Source organism: Asterias amurensis, chromosome 1 (assembly GCF_032118995.1).
Source record: "Asterias amurensis chromosome 1, ASM3211899v1".
In the NCBI taxonomy this organism is placed as follows: Eukaryota; Metazoa; Echinodermata; class Asteroidea; order Forcipulatida; family Asteriidae; genus Asterias; species Asterias amurensis.
Window position 1 is genome coordinate 262,512 of NC_092648.1, and position 14,914 is coordinate 277,425.

The window sequence follows — 14,914 nt, forward strand, 5'->3', positions numbered from 1 at the left end:
AAATAAAATGAAACTGAAAGTGCAACACAAGTATGTGATAGGCACTACAAGATCATAAAATTATAAGTAACGTCGTCGAAGAAAATATTGCTAATTTTTATGAATGAGCGTTGCCGAGATCGCACATACGTTTATACGTGTTGATGCATCGATTGATAAAGCCGTGTGAAAAAACAGCCTAGTTTCTGGAAGGTATCTTGTAATACAAGAACTGTGTTAGGAAAATAAAGACATTATTTTCTGTGAATATTTAATAAATGCTTTTAAAGGACAGTGAATGATCCTGTTTGACTTGAGAAGTAAAAGTTTAAATAGTCTTTGATATTATAAACTTGTATGGTATGGTACTTTAAGAAATGTAACCAAATAAGCTTTAAAACTATGCATTATGCCCATTTTAATTTCAATTTATAAGTGTATAAAAAAGAAAATGGAACTGAAAGGGTGACACAAACATGTAATAGGCTATCACTGGGCACTGCAAGTTCATAGAATTATGAGTAGCGTCGCCAACGGAAATATTGTTGTTTACGAATGAGCGCTACTGAGATCGGAAATTCGTTTATACGTGTCGAAGCATCGTTTATTAAGCCTTGCGAAAAACAGCCTCGTTTCTTTAAGGTATGTTGTACTACAAGAACTGTGTTAATAAAATGAAGACATTGTTTTCTGTGAATATTTAATCAGTGTTTTTAAAGGACAGCAACTGATCTTATGTTTGACTTGAGAAATTTAAGTTTAAGTAGTCTTTGATATTATAAAATAACTTTTATTGTAAGGTACTTTAAGAAATTTTCTATTAATGCAACATGTGTAGGGGGTGCTGTAAAATGTCAAAGATATATGTTTGTGCACCCTCTATGCAGTAACTAAGTTAGCTTTAAAACTATGTATTATGTTATGAATATTGAAGTATGTATAAAATCACTTGCATTGCAAGCACTCTGTGTAATTTCGATAAATAAAAATAAAATAAAACTGAAAATATTGTTGTTATTTACAAATGAGCGCTGCGGAGATCGGAAATACGTTTATATGAGTCGATGCTTTGGTTAGGTATCTTGTACTACAAGAACTGTGTTAAAAAAATGAAGACATTAATTTCTGTGAATATTTAATCAGTGTGTTTAAATGATCCTATGTTTGACTTGAGAAATAAAGTTTAAGTAATCTTTGATATTATAAAACAACTTTTGTTGTATGGTACTTTAAGAAATGTTTTATTAATGAGGCCTGTGTAGGGGGGTGCTGTTAATAAAAAGATATGTTTGTGCACCCTCGTAAACAATGCATTATGTTATGAATATTGAAGTATGTATAAAATCACTTGCATTGCATGCACTCGGTGTCATTTTAACTCAGACGGAGTAAAATTGGGGGGGGGGGGGGGGCAATTTTGTACGTGCTTAAAATAAAGCACCAATAGACTTTAGAGATATAGTTAAAATTATGACGTACATGACATTAGGTCTTTTTCTTTGTAAATATGTTGTACTATTTAGTTTGTTAATGTTTAAGTACTTAATAAGGTAGTCGTTTTTCTATGTAGTGTTTACATTTTGCGAAACAAACATCTTATGTTTGAGCAATTTTGTATTCAGAATACATTGTCAGATAAAACTTTTATTGTGACGCACTAAAACTTGTTGTTTAAAACACACACATGCGGTAACAAATTAGTTAAAGTAATTCTGTTAAATCTATACTCTGTAACTTTCTAATGTTAAACTACTTAATATGTAATGTAGTCTTAATGGTCTATAGTTTTACTTGTTTAACACATCTGGTAATATTTGTATTGTTTTTTTTGTTTTGTAAATAAACCTTTATTTAACATACACTAACTGACGTGTCTTTTTCTATGTTTCTTCTGGTGATTCTTGCTAAGGTCAAAGGTCATAGGGTTCATCTCAATTTTTTTTTTAGTCTGCCCATCCATTCTAAGGTTTAAATATTAGTTCCGAGAAAATTTTTCAAGAGCCGCCGTGGCGCAGTGGGCTAGCTCACAGCCCCAGGAATCCTGGAGCTGTGAGCAGGGTGGGTTCAAATCCCTCCGGGGACCCTTTTACCATTAAAAAATGATTTTTTTTATAATTCTGGTAAAAATGTGCAGGGCTTGAACCGGGGACCTTCCACTCTGTAAGCACTCTCTCTCACTGCTGTGCTACTGAGCTGTTATAAAAATCTAACGGTTTTTGGAGTGATGAAGTTAAAAATGGCTGACTTAGAAATTTTTTCAGAATTTATTTTCCCTGGCTCAACCCTTGGATTTCTAGCTGATCTGAAGGCTGACCAAGGGCCTACCAAGGGCCTTGGAGCTTGGCTGGAGGAGTAAAATTTCTAAGTGCTGAGGGGCCAGAGAGGTTGCTGAGTGGACTTGGCGGTTTGGGATTTACGATTCGGGCTTGGGGTGATGGGCTGGGAGGATGCTGGGCAGTCAGTCAGCCAGTGGGCTGGAAGAGTTGGGATGATGGCTTGGGGTGATGGGCTTGACTGTTTGGGATGAGGGTTCGGGGTGATGGTAGGAGTAATGGGTCGACTGTTTGGGATGAGGGCTTAGGGTGATGGTAGGAGTGATGGGCTCGACTGTTTGGGATGAGGGCTTAGGGTGATGGTAGGAGTGATGGGCTCGACTGTTTGGGATGAGGGCTTGGGGTGATGGTAGGAGTGATGGGCTCGACTGTTTGGGATGAGGGTTCGGGGTGATGGTAGGAGTAATGGGTCGACTGTTTGGGATGAGGGCTTAGGGTGATGGTAGGAGTGATGGGCTCGACTGTTTGGGATGAGGGCTTAGGGTGATGGTAGGAGTAATGGGCTCGACTGTTTGGGATGAGGACTTAGGGTGATGGTAGGAGTAATGGGCTCGACTGTTTGGGATGAGGGCTTGGGGTGATGGTAGGAGTAATGGGCTCGACTGTTTGGGATGAGGGCTTGGGGTGATGGTAGGAGTGATGGGCTCGACTGTTTGGGATGAGGGCTTGGGGTGATGGTAGGAGAGTGGGATGGGCTGTTTGGGATGAGGGCTTGGGGTGATGGTAGGAGAGTGGGATGGGCTGTTTGGGATGAGGGCTTAGGGTGATGGTAGGAGTGATGATGGGCTCGACTGTTTGGGATGAGGGCTTAGGGTGATGGTAGGAGAGTGGGATGGGCTGTTTGGGATGAGGGCTTGGGGTGATGGTAGGAGTGATGGGCTCGACTGTTTGGGATGAGGGCTTGGGGTGATGGTAGGAGTAATGGGCTGGTTGGGATGAGGGCTTGGGTGATGGTAGGAGAGTGGGATGGGCTGTTTGGGATGAGGGCTTGGGGTGATGGTAGGAGTAATAAGCTGGTTGGGATGAGGACTTGGGTGATTTGAGGTTATGGGGGAGATGGGGTTAGGGTTGGGCCAGTTTTTAATCATGATGGGATGCAGGGCGTGGGGTGGATTGAGATGGTTGGACTACAAGCTAATTTAGGGTGATGGAGATGGAGACTAGTGTATTCATTAGGGGGTGGGGGTAGCTATTCATGGGACGTCATTGTTGGGGTTGATTTAAAGTGGTAGTACAAGATCATTTTATTAAAGGAATTTAAAGGTACTCATGTATTTCTTTAAAGTGGTACTACAAACTCATTTTATTAAGGTATTTAAAGGTGCTCATGTACTACTTTTTGTCATTAAATAAAGAACCCGCAAAATGTATTTAAAGGGTTATTTTGTAGTAAAGTTGTTTAATCGTTTTTCCCTAATTAAGTTTAAAGGGGTGAAACCTTTTTTTATTGAAATGTTTATTTTAAGGTATGATTTAAAGGTGTTGGTTTAGGGGGTCTTAAAGGTGTGGTGAATTTAAAAAGTTAGGGATTAATTAAAGGGCCTTTATTGCGCTTCTCTGGGTGGACTTGATTTAAAGTGACAGTACATATATTTTAATAATGTAGTTAAAGGTGTTCGTATATAAATTTTTGTTAATGGAGGAACCTGTCCGGCAAAAGGTATTTAAAGGGTTGTAAATTTATAGCAAAGGTTGTCTAATAATTCTTCTCACATTAGGTTTTCATTAAAATTTCATTGAACTTTATAAATCTGTTTTGGTCTAGTCCAAATAGTATCTTTAAACAAAAAACCTATTGTTCAAACTTTCATCAGTTGACAATTTATTGCTTGATGTCTTGATTTCAATACTAAACATAACACAATATTTGTACAAAATTGCACATAAAATAAGGAAATGAGAGAGAATTTTTGCTACCTTTATAGAATCTTTTTATTTGACACCTCCAAATAATAAATTACAAACAATATAAGTTTTGAATACATATATTAATTTACTTTAGCAAAATATTATGAAATATTTTAAGAGTGATAATTTCTACACTATCTTGACAAAGTTTCATTTGTAATTGACACTACTAAGTTTCTTGAAACTTCAACATTTGTTTGGGCGCGTTTTTAGGTAAATCCAAAATCTTTAATAACATTTTGAGGCATAATTTGTGCATTTTCAATTTTTTCCAGCTTAAGATTTTTTAGACACAATTTGTTTTTAGGACTATTGATTTTGAGGTAAATTATTTAAAAACAATAGGTTTAATGAAGACATTTTACAGGAAACAATTTATTAAATTTGTTTTGGAAAAGTAAATACACTCATCTCAACATTTGTTCATGTCAAGCTAGTTTAGCAAAGATGTCTGTTTTTTTTAGACAATCTGCGCACATAAGTAAACCTCAAATCACAAATAATAAGTTGTCACACAACATAGCTTTTGTGCTCGCTTTGCTTTTTACACTTTTGTATGATTTTTCTTGAACATGGTATGATTTAGGGAAAACAAGTTTGTATCCTAGTGTATTTGAACAAAAACTTGCATTTCAAGTGTTTTAAAGGCAAATAAGTAAGCACTTTGTGCATAAGTATATCCACCAGTAAAAATGTCAACAAATGAAATATAGTAAACCATAATCAAGTATTGTCCCAGATATTATGTGTAAATTCCTGGTTTTGATTTGTCTGTAAAATTAATCTTTTTTTGCAATTACCAAAAATATGTAACACCCATGAAAAGGTCAACATTTGCCCCGAGGGACTAATATGAGATTTCCATGTCACCATAAAGAGCATTCTAATAATGGAGAAATACAGTGAACCTTGTCACTTTCAAAATAAAGTATAAAACTATTGTCCTTTAATATTGGGTCAAAGTTCGAGGTTTTACCAGTGGCCAGTCACAAACAAGACCTACTGGCTTGTGAAGGACGTAGTTTTCACAAAGTGTAAACTTTTGAGGTGATTTTTGTTTTGTTTTAACCTTTCAATTGATTAGTCTTTGTCCATCAAGAAACAATAATAGTTGAAAATTTGTGACCCCTTTAAAATTAAATTTGTGGAATAAGCTAAGTGCACCATACAAAGTGCTGTTATTATTATATAAATTTAATCATCCTGGTAAGGATTGTCTAATGCTTATTGATATCCAACTTCAGGAGTTAAAAATACACACAATGTGTGCTTTGTTTGTAAATGGTGAGCTTACTTTGTACAATAACATTCCTGAGATGTAAGATTGCATCAGGGACTTACGCTACATCATTAATTTAACAGTCTTAAATCTTACAAAGGAAATCAACCAGTATTCAAGATTACTTGATATTTTGAATGCCTTAACGATATTTTACAATTCCATTATTGGTTGCTCCCCTTTAAACCCTGAAGCCTTCAAGATTGTTATGCTTTAAAAGTTCCCCAATTATGCATGAAAATGGTTGAGGTTTTTTGAGAAAGACTTGAAAAGTTCAGCAAACTGGTTCTTCAGCATAACATCTCGATAATATTCATTGCAAACTATATAATTAGTGTTACACAAAACTATGAATACTTTATTTAACATTTCTATCTTAAACTGATCTACAAAACATCCATATCTGTACCATACAACCAACTTTTGATAATTCACCATAGGCGGTATGCTTTAAGGAAGGGGTGTTAATCAAAAACATGTTTACTATTTTTTAAATCTGTAATCAATCTGTAGGGACCAGCCACGCAAAATGGGTTGGACTGGCGTCCGCATAATTTCCCCATTAATGTTGTGGCATGTGAGATATTATGTTGTATAAGTGCTGCAAAAACAGACCACTTTTTGATGTTAGTGAAAACCATCCACAGGGATTTTACATATACCTCTGTTCGGTTGAAAGTTACTTGATGAGCACTTGCAGGTCTCAAGAATCGACAGGTAGATATCATCTGCAGATGGCACACCTTCAAAACATAAATAAATTACATCAATTACCAATAAGCCAAACAAAACTTTATTTTATCAACTAATAAACCACAAGTGAAACTGATTGAGTTAGTTTGTAATAATTTTGGGTTGAACAAAGAAAAGTTGACTAAAGCAGGACTTGAAAATGTCGGTGCTACACAAACTGAGCGATAGTCGTATTTGAGGCGTCTCCACACTCCAGACTACTGTTTTTGATTCTACTAATCACTCTTGCCGATGTTTTTGATACAGTAGAAATCAGATTACAAATCATTTCTTTGCCTCTCAGTTGCCCTTTCCCAACCCCCAAATATTTGAGTCAGGCACCGAGGCTAGTCAATGGTTTGGAGACTTTTTTAGTTAAAGGTGTTTTAAGAGAACTGCAATGTCCTTCAAGCATGTGTTAAAGAGAAATTATTCCTTGAATATCAGCCAAAACCTGCTCTTCATTGAGATGTCATTGTGGATTCACAACAGAGATTAGGCAGTCCAGAAACAAGAAATACTTGAACTCATTCTCAAAGCCTATTCTTATCAAACTATCCAAAATCTCTTGATCCATTTCAAATTGATGCTTTTCATAAATTTACCTGTTGATGTAGAAGACATCGTTGAATCCTCAGCTGGGCTGTATTCCCATCATGCATCTACTTCTGTAGAGGTAGACTTCATCAGACAATGGTGTGTCTGTAGCTAGCCTAAATAGGAATAAAGAATATGATACAATATTTTGTGAAAAGGAAACTACTGTACAGGTCTATGAGGGGCTTGAACAAAGAAAACAAATGAAGCTGGAGGATTTGTTGACAAAGGAACTATTATGTGAGCTTTCAAAGCATTCACTAGGGAAGCACATTATGGTGGCGCAACTTGCTGCCGAACTATACCAGAAACACAGGAACAAACCCCCCCCCCCCCCCCGCCACTTTCACTGCTTGTGTTCTAAGTTCTTTTACATGTGTTACAAACAAACAAGACCTACAGTCGTATGAACCTTCCAGAGGATGAAGCAAAAGTGCCTTGCTCATCAAAAGGAAATGCCACAACCGGGATTTGAACCCAGTGGTAAGTGGTGAGTACATGTTGAGATATTTTTCTCACAGCCTAGTATCATCAAACTGCCCCAAAATCTCTTTATGCCTCCCTCTCAAATTAAAGGTTTATAATTTACCTGTTGATGGAGAAGACATCGTTGAATCCTAAGTTGGGTTGCATTCCCATCTTGCATGCTTCTGGAGAGGTAGACTTCATCTGACAATGGTATGTCCTGTAGATATCCTAAATGGGAGTCAAATGTAAACAATATTCTGTGAAAGGGGTGTGTCTTGGCCGAAGGGATAAGAGCACCAGAGTCAAGCTCTGGTGCTTCTGTTCAGCAGAGTGTGGGTTCGAATCCCAGTTTTGAAACTTATGTCCTTAAGCAAGACACTCAACTAGAATTGCTTCTCTTCACCCAGGGGTAAGTGGGTACCTGTGAGGGCAGAGATGGTTCTTGTGATTGATTTAGCGCAGTTTCGCATCTTTGTTGCACAGGCTGCATACTCCCGAGGGAGCTGAGATGGTTCCAAAAATGAATTGAATGGCTCAGTGACTAGGGTGAATAATGTTGGAGCTCTTTGAGTGTGATATGAAAACCGCTTAATAGTATTATTCAAAATAGAGTAAAGGGAACATTAAGTTCAAATCATAAGGGAGTTGGTTCATCAACGTACTTGTTTCTAGATGAAGGTGGAGTCTCTGGAGAATGTCTGGTAGCCTCAACATCTTCTTCATCATCGGATGAACCTTCCTCGCTGTCTCCAAGACCATCCAGATCTTTAAGTTTAGCCGATCCCTGAGAGCTCTGCATCATCTACTGGTAGGCTTTGGTTTCTGTAAGAGAAACAAGTTTTTTTTATTGGAGTTGCCAGAGTGAGGTGATTCTCAACAAGTGGGGGATACAGCAGAAAATTATGCTTAGCAAATTCTTGCGCAAAGCAAAATAAATAAAAGGGGGCACTCATCTGATCAGTGTATAAGCTTTGAACTATTGAATTTGGACTAGTAACCTATTTCTGCTAAGCAAGGTTATCTTCTGCTTAGCAAATTTTTGTTTGTGCATGGTCTCTGTTAGAGAAACGTTTTTTTTGTATTGGAGTTGCCAGAGCTGCGATTATTCAACAAGTTGGGACACAGCCCCTCCTATGACACCTTGGCCCACTGTCATAAAACTCTTTCTGCTCAGCAAGTTGTTTCCTCTGTTAAGCAAGTTTGTTTGTACCTACAGGATTTATATATTTGGGCCCTGGTGTGAGCGTGGGGAACGAAGCCACAAAACACCAGGACTTGATTTCATGAATCTTAAGCACAAAATGTTGCTAAGCCTATAACAATAATGGTCAGTAGTTGTTCAGTAAAATGTTCAGTAATAGTTCTACTTAAGCAGCTCTATGAAAATGGGCCCTGTTAAGATGCCCCATGCACATCTACTGACCTAAGCATTATACAAGAAATTATGACAGACATTGTTTTATGGAGCTATGGTTAGTTACCTGTAAATGGAATGGAAAGACTCATCAAAGAAACTGTTGTGACTAACTCAGTCAGTTTCAATCTTCGTCACCAGTCCCTCTGAGATCTAGGCTGAAAATTCAAGGAATAGAATAAAAGGAAGTTTAGTATTGGCTCTATACCATAGAACTATTCAATATGGCTGTGTCTGAATTGATGTCTGTGCTACGGTTGTTGCGTTGGGCGTTCAATTAATCAATGCATGTAAATCTACTGATTCAGACATAAAACCATTAATTCAAACACTACCAATCGTATGAATTCATACGAATAAGAACGATAGTGTGTGGTGAATACAACTACAAAGTATACACTCAACCCTCCTACTGTCTGACCATTCAAACTCATCCACTATGGTTCTGAATGATAAACTGTGCCAGCCTTCAAAATGATAATTTGTGAATGCATCAACACACTACACAGTCAACCCTTCTACTGTCTGACCATACAAACTCATCCACTATGGTTCTGAATGATAAACTGTGCCAGCCTTCAAAATGATAATTTGTGAATGCATCAACACACTACACAGTCAACCCTCCTACTGTCTGACCATTCAAACTCATCCACTATGGTTCTGAGTGATAACTATGCCAGCCTTCAAAATGATATTTTGTGAATGCATCCACACACTACACAGTCAACCCTCCTACTGTCTGACCATTCAAACTCATATACTATGGTTCTGAATGATAAACTACACCAGCCTGCAAAATGATGTGTTGTGAAAGCATCCCCATGGTACACAGTCAACCCTTCTACTGTCTGACCATCCAAACTCATCCACTGTGGTTCTGAATGAAAAACTATACCAGCCTGCAAAATGATGTGTTGTGAATGCATCTACACAGAGCACAGTCAACCCTCCTACTGTCTGACCATCCAAACTCATCCACTATGGTTCTGAATGATAAACTGTGCCAGCCTTCAAAATGATAATTTGTGAATGCATCAACACACTACACAGTCAACCCTCCTACTGTCTGACCATTCAAACTCATATACTATGGTTCTGAATGATAAACTACACCAGCCTGCAAAATGATGTGTTGTGAAAGCATCCCCATGGTACACAGTCAACCCTTCTACTGTCTGACCATCCAAACTCATCCACTATGGTTCTGAATGATAAACTGTGCCAGCCTTCAAAATGATAATTTGTGAATGCATCAACACACTACACAGTCAACCCTCCTACTGTCTGACCATTCAAACTCATCCACTATGGTTCTGAGTGATAACTATGCCAGCCTTAAAAATGATATTTTGTGAATGCATCCACACACTACACAGTCAACCCTCCTACTGTCTGACCATTCAAACTCATATACTATGGTTCTGAATGATAAACTACACCAGCCTGCAAAATGATGTGTTGTGAAAGCATCCCCATGGTACACAGTCAACCCTTCTACTGTCTGACCATCCAAACTCATCCACTGTGGTTCTGAATGAAAAACTATACCAGCCTGCAAAATGATGTGTTGTGAATGCATCTACACAGAGCACAGTCAACCCTCCTACTGTCTGACCATCCAAACTCATCCACTATGGTTCTGAATGATAAACTGTGCCAGCCTTCAAAATGATAATTTGTGAATGCATCAACACACTACACAGTCAACCCTCCTACTGTCTGACCATTCAAACTCATATACTATGGTTCTGAATGATAAACTATACCAGCCTGCAAAATGATGTGTTGTGAAAGCATCCCCATGGTACACAGTCAACCCTTCTACTGTCTGACCATCCACACTCATCCACTGTGGTTCTGAATGAAAAACTATACCAGCCTGCAAAATGATGTGTTGTGAATGCATCTACACAGAGCACAGTCAACCCTCCTACTGTCTGACCATTCAAACTCATCCACTGTGGTTCTGAATGAAAAACTATACCAGCCTGCAAAATGATGTGTTGTGAAAGCATCCACATGGTACACAGCCAACCCTCCTACTGTCTGACCATTCAAACTCATCCACTATGGTTCTGAATGATAAACTATGTCAGCCTGCAAAATGATGTTTTGTGAATGCATCTACACAGAACACAGTCAACCCTCCTACTGCCTGACCATTCAAACTCATCCACTGTGGTTCTGAATGAAAACTATGCCAGCCTGCAAAATGGTGTTTTGTGAATTCCATCTACACAGAACACAGTCAACCCTCCTACTGTCTGACCATTCAAACTCATCCACTAATTGGTTCTGAATGATAAACTATGCCAGCCTGCAAAATGCTAGATTGTGAATGCATCTACAGTACACAGTCAACCCTCCTACTGTCTGACCATTCAATGTCATCCAAATGGCAGACTGGAGCTTTTAGTTAAAGATTTGTTTTAAAGCTTTAGAGTGTAGCCTTACCTAATGACTGAGAAGACATCATTGAATCTTGAAGCTTGGCTGTATTCCAATCATGCATCTACTTTTGGAGAGGTAGACTTCATCTGACAATGGTGTGTCTGTGGCTAGCTAAATAGAAATAAAGTATATAATACAATATTTTGTGAAAAGGAAAGTACTGATTAGGTCTAAAAGGCACTGAAACAAAGAGAAAAATGAAACTGGAGGATTTGTTGACAAAGGAACTATTAATGAAAGCTTTCAAAGAACTCACTAGGGAAGCACAGTATGGTGGCGCAACTTGCTGCCAAACCATACCAGAAACACAGGAACAAGCCCCTCACTTTCACTGGGAGTGTTCTGGGTTCTTTAACATGTTTCATAACAAACAAGACCTACAGCTGTATGCACCTTCCAGAGGATGAAGCAAAAGTGCCTTGCTCATCAAAAAGACACGCCTGGTAAGTGAAAAGTACATGTACATGTTAACATATTTTTGTCAAAGCCTAGAGTCATCAACCTGTCTAAAATCTCTTCTACATTCAAATTGAAAATTTAGAAATTGAGAAATTACCAGTAGAAGGAGAAGACATCATTAAATCCTTTTAGCTGGGCTGCATTCCCTTGAGAGGTAGACTTCATCTGACAATGGTGTGAGTGCAGCTAACCTAAATGCGAATGAAATATAAACAATATTCTGTGACCAGGGGTAATAATGTAGGAGCGCTGTGAGAAGCCCTTACCGTGTGAAAAGCGTGGTATAAAAAAAAATTATTAATATTATTTTCAAAATATGAGTTAAGGGAACACTAAGTTCAACTCATCAGGGAAATGTTCATCAACGTACTTGGATAAGATTGTAATAATTTTGGGTTGAACAAAGAAAAGTTGACAAGAGCAGGACTTGAAAATGTCAGTGCTACACAAACTGAACGATAGCCCTATTTTAGGCGTCTCCACACTCCAGACTACTGTTTTTGCCCCTACTAGTCACTTGTGGCGATGATTTTGATACAGTAGAAAAAAATATATTGAAATGCCCTGAAATCTTTTCTTTGCCCCTCAGTTGCCCTTGCCCATAATATTTGAGTCAGGCACCGAGGCCAGTCATTTGTCCGGAAAGTTTTTTTTTCAAGATGCTTTAAGGACATTGCAGCTCCCTGAAAGATGGGTGAAAGAGAAATGATTCCTGTAATTTCAGCCAAAACCTGCTCTTCATTGAGATGTCATTGTGGTTTCACAACAGGATTTTTCACCCCAGGGACAAGACAACTTGAACTCATGCTCATAGCATACTATTATCAAACTATCCAAAATCTCTTGATCCATTTCAAATTGATGCTTTTAATAAATTTACCTGTTGATGGAGAAGACATTGTTGAATCTTGAAGCTGGGCTGTATTCCCATTATGCACCTTCATCTGACAATGGTGTCTCCGCAGCTGGCCTAAAATGGGAATAAAATAAAAACAATGTTTTGTGAAGGGAAACTACTGATAAGTCTATAATGGCACTTAAAGAAAAAGAAAAATGAACCTAGAGGATTTGTTGACAGAGGAATTATTACTGAAAGCTTTCTAAGCACTCACTAGGGAAGCACATTATGGTGGCGCAACTTGCTACCAAACTATACCAGAAACACAGGAACAAGCCCCTCACTTTCACTGTGAGTGTTCTGGGTTCTTTAACATGTTTCATAACAAACAAGACCTACAGCTGTATGCACCTTCCAGAGGATGAAGCAAAAGTGCCTTGCTCATCAAAAGGAAATGCCACAACCGGAATTCAAACCCAGTGGTAAGTGGTTGAAAATAGCGTTACGTTCATGTAATGGTTCCGACTTTGATACCAACACTACAAGTTACTAAACACTGAAATTAACCAAGATAAGAACATCAAGTCAAGTTAAAAAATTGATTCATGGTTACATAAGGCATCAGCGGAGCCCACTGCTTTATTTACCAATCACAAACAAAAAATGTTGCCAACATTTTACAAAAGCCTGTATTACTTCCTTGACTTTTTGTTCTTCTTTAATTTTTGGGCTCCTTTATCAAGTTTCAATATTTCCCTTAATAAAGCTTATATCTACGTTCAAATTGCATAAAAATGCATCAGTGAAGCCTACTGCATCTATTTAGAGCATAAAATCAAAATTAAAAATTTTGCAAAAATTTGACAAAATGCCTCCAGGGACTTACATTGTACCCCTTAATGTTTTTTCAGTTTAGGGCCCATTTTCCTTACCTGGATAAAGCTTATACAAAGCTTATATCCAAGTTTGTGTTGCGTAAGTTTTTTTTTTTTACGTGTTTACAAACAAACAAGACCTACAGCTGTATAAACCTTCCAGAGAATGAAGCAAAAGTGCCTTGCTCATCAAAAAGACCTGCCACAACCTGGATTTGAACCCAGTGGTAAGTGATTAGTACATGTTGACATATTTTTCTCAAAGCCGAGTATCATCAACCTGCCCTAAAATCTCTTCTACATTTAAAATTCAAGGTTTCAAATTTACCTGTTGATGGAGAAGATTGGTGAATCTTGATGCTGGGCTGCATTCCAATCATGCATCTACTTCTGGAGAGATGGACTTCATCTGACAATGGCGTGTCTGTAGCTAGCCTAACTGTAAAGAAAACAAGAATGGTGAGTTGACAAACACAAATGCCCCGCTGAGATTAATCTCACTCTCGAGTTGTTGCTTGGACAACTTTTCTTTTGTTCCCGGACCTCACATTAAACTTATGGGGTCAACAAACAATTGGCTAATGGGGGATCCCAAGCCAAATCCACAAAACAGGCTTAGAGTTGATATGCCAAGTCCTTCTTGAGTTATCACTCGGACAACAATTCTTTTGTTTTAGCCCTAATGACCGTTACATTTATCTTTGGGGGTCCAAAAACCATAGCCTTTTGGGGATCCTAAACGCCACATAAAAATTGGTTGACTATTCATTGAATGTAGAATTGTTGTTTTGCTAACAGTTGCTGGCATTTTGCGTGACATCAATTTATATTAAAAAAATGAATAAACGCTCACTGAGCGATAAACTCCAAACAGGAAATTAGTTTTATTATTCATTTCTCATCAAATATGACATTTCAGACAGAAATATTTCAAGAGTTGTTTACTACTATCATTATCATTAGACCATGCAAGTTTTTCTGTATGTAAATCTGTGATCTTAGGCAAGTCTTTCCCCAACCATTTCCTGTAATGTTCCAGAAGTGTTTCTATATTTTTCTCAAAAAAAATCAAAGCCTAGTATTATCAAACTCTCCCCAATCTGTAAATGCATCTTATATTAACGGTGGTTTATAAACAAACCTGTCAATGGAGAAGATATCATTGAGTCTTGTTGACGGCATTCACATCAGGCATGTACTTTTGGAGAGGTAACGTCTGACAACAATAGCGTGTTTGTGTGGCCATAGTACTTGTAAGCAAAATAAAAACAACATTTTGTGAAGGGGTGTGTGACTGTTTGTGAATGTTTTCACATAAGAGGGCGCCATACAGGCTATCTTAAACTTCAACAACAACAATACTAAACTGGACACTTAATTCTCATAAAGAGCCATAGATAGGTTGAAAGAAGAACTTCTGAACATCATGATGTTTTATTCTTATCGAACGAAAACGTCCTTAAAAAGCACGAAGGGACAAGGGTCCTACAGCTACATGAACAGTCAATGAAGAATAATTATAAGAACGAAAATTCATCTCATTTAATGTTCACATTAATTAAAAATCTATTTGCATTT